Genomic DNA, 3302 nt, shown 5'->3' with positions numbered 1-3302 from the left:
CCAGTCGCTCTTTCTAGTTCCAGAATGCATGGACATATCTGAGTACATAGTTGTGTTTTAGCTATGTTGCGGATGAACCGAGACCTAGAGCCTGCCACGAGTCCCAAAGAACCTTAACATGACGTTAATTGTAGTGAAGCCAGTCGCTTTTTCTAGTTCCAGAATGCATGGACATATCTGAGTACATAGTTGTGTTTTAGCTATGTTGCGGATGAACCGAGACCTAGAGCCTGCCACGAGTCTGTAGCGTCTAGCTGCGTTTGTTGGAAAATAGACCACAGAGGAGCCGCCACGAGCAAACCCTTAGATAAAAGAAGAGAAAGAAGACAGCTACACGTAACTGTTCAGTAGTAGTCTTTGAGGAGACAAGATGCCTCGTTAGCGGCAACTGCTTTGAGATGTTAGCCTACAGAGCGTTCACCACGGTGGATCTCTCAACAATCGGCTGCTGCGGACGTCGCTATGGCTAAGTTCAAAGATCTTGCATCGAGGCTCTTCTACCGTGAGGACATGAGATTCACCACGTCTAGCTGAGAGGGTGACGCTCATGGGTCACTCTGCTCGCCGTGGATGGACCGGCCGAGGTAGAGCTCGCATTTAACATCCCCTCTACGTTACGTTGACGACTGTCGCTGGAAGTCTTCTCGTAAGACTTGTCCAGAGCTAGAATAAAACTTTCAGTCCCCTAGAGCAAGTGTTTCTGATATTACATGGGCACACATGGTGGGTAAAATATTCTCTTTGAACAGATTGTCGGTGGTTGCTCTTTCTCTGTAACTCATTGAAAATCTTTTCTCGTGCTGCTCTATCCTTATTTAGAATTACGCACGCCATGTACTTGCCAAAGCCACTACTTTATTGTCAGATACCCCACAGCTACATATCACTTTCATGACTCTCTCTCTGACTCTCCAAAGGTTGAATGTACTTTGTATAGCCGGCCCGGGTGGCCGAGCGGTTCTAGGCGCTTCAGTCTGGAACCCCGCTACCACTACGGTCGCAGGTTCGAATCCTGCCTCGGGCAAGGATTTGTGTGATGTCCTTAGGTTAGTTAGGTTTAAGTAGTTCTACGTTCTAGGGGACTGGTGGTGCTCAGAGCCATTTGAGCCATTTGAGCAATGTTAGTGTTTGCCTTCGTAATGAAATTCCGGTAAGTGAAAATAAAATCAATTTCATTCCACTAAGAAAAAATTAAGAAAGTTTTGAAATGAACACAAAGAGCTATTTAAGGGAACATGTTTATTTTAAGTCATCTAATGGCGTGCAGGTGTTACTTAACTGAATGAAATGAAACGAAATGTAGCTCGCCTCCGTGTAACATGCAAACGAAATTGCGATGACTAAAAACGCTTTCACACAGAATTAACCTACAAGCACAAATATTAAATCACTGAGCACAATGGGAAACAAAGTGAATTATTAACGCACTGAGTTCACACACGACACAGATAATATGACTTCGGATTCAGTGGATATGCATTTACTCACTGCTCATCCCTAGTGCATTCAGATCCATACACATAGCAGAAACAAGGTGCTCAGTGTAATGCAGATGGAAATATTACTTAAATGAAGTGCCTTTTATACATCTAGATGTTGACAGAGTATTCAGAAGAATGGTGTCCTTTAGGCAACTATGTCGTTCCCGCTGCTGTGTAACATCTAAACAACGGCCAAGGAATTACCTCTGGAATTAAATCATTTATTTGTGCTGATGATACAATGATTGCCACCTAAGAATGAGGAGAAAAAACAGACAAGTACACTCTAAGAACTAGCTATGCACTACGATAATAACCGTCTGAAGCCAAAACCTATGACACAATTTTGTGTCTTTCATCTAATAAATTGGGATGCTAAAAGGAAACTGAACTTCACTTGCAGATGCAGAGCAACTACTCCACTGCGACGTTCCCAAATATGTTAGAGTAAATATAGTCTGTTCCCTTAAAGGCAAAGCCCTGTGCGAAGGAATAAAGCTTAAAGTATCTACACGAAACAACACCATCCGTAAATTTGCAGGAGCCACCTGGAGCGATCAACCAAAAGTACTCCGAACATCTGTCTCGATGCTATATTTCTTCGCAGCAGTACATTCTGCACTAGTCTGCCAAAATCCTGTACTCGCCAAACACTTTTATTCAGCTTTAAACGTGATTGAGCGCATTATGACAGATTGTTCACGACCAACGCCTTCAGTAAACGGTAACAAAATATGGGTACAGCATCCCTAGGTATTCTCAGGAAAGGAGCTTCAGATATGGAGAAGAAAACCTTAATTGATCCCAAACATCCCTTGTTTGGACACGAGCATCAGCGACCAAGACTCAGATCAACAAAGAGCTCCATGCAGGCGACTACAGCAATTCCTTCATCTCGCGGAACTACTCGCATGGATCTTTGGCGGGATTCGTTGTCTAAGTCACGCCGAATGAATGTCAAAGAGTAACCAGCTGCAGGTTCTCACCTTCCGTATGTGACATGGAAGATTTTAAACAGACTGAGAACTGATGTTGCACGATGCAAAGTCAACCTCGAGAAATGGGGCCCCAGCGTTACGATAAAATTTGTCTCCGTGCTGACCAACAGGACCAAAAACGGCTGTTACTCTGCTAGAAACTTCCGGATGCATTCCTGAACTTGCTGCTGATAACTAAACAGTAGTGAAAACCGCCTAATACTGGGGTCTCCACAGAATGTGAAGAGAATTAGCTTCGTCTTGTTTTTTATCTTTGTATTTTACAGGTTCATGTTGTAAATGTTAATCCTACTATTTTTGTTATGATTACTTTCTCTCTGATTTTATTGCATTTTCTCTGCAGTTGTTTCTTTGTACGTAATTAAGCTCTGTGTGTATGTTATTAAAGCTCTACAAATACTACAATAATATCATGTCCTGCATACGTAAAATCAATAAATAAATTTGGAAGGACAGTGTAAACTTTAAAATTTAACTTCTGTTACAAGAATGTTTATTCAACACAGAGGATCCGATTTTAATGAGTAAGATAAAGTAATAAGTCCAAACACACAGCCTCGACTGAACGTAATCTGTGTTGAGTCAAGATGAGAGATTCAAGTTCAGAAATATGCTAGGCCCTGTATGAAAGCATAATCTCCTCGGTATGCCATTTCAGATGTCATGAAGCAGCAGCCTCCGTTTCCACGATTAGCAAGCTTCTGACAGTTTAAATACCATCGGTGAGCCTTTGTATTAGCTGGAACATCTTGAACATTGCGATGAGCAATTCCAGCTTGACCATCACTGCTTTCCACGTAACAAAAACTCGTGCAGTTCTGAT

General features: G+C 42.2%; 1 non-coding gene across 1 annotated transcript; it reads left to right on the top strand.

The window, feature by feature from the left end:
• Positions 1-940: 940 nt before the first annotated feature.
• Trnas-gga (transfer RNA serine (anticodon GGA)) lies at positions 941-1024 on the top strand. Its single transcript is given in 2 exon segments — positions 941-980; positions 990-1024. It is a non-coding gene; the product is annotated as a tRNA-Ser (tRNA).
• The last annotated feature ends 2278 nt before the right edge of the window (positions 1025-3302 follow it).

Source organism: Schistocerca cancellata, chromosome 5 (assembly GCF_023864275.1).
Source record: "Schistocerca cancellata isolate TAMUIC-IGC-003103 chromosome 5, iqSchCanc2.1, whole genome shotgun sequence".
NCBI lineage: Eukaryota > Metazoa > Arthropoda > Insecta > Orthoptera > Acrididae > Schistocerca > Schistocerca cancellata.
This window is presented reverse-complemented; position numbering and strand designations above follow the sequence as displayed.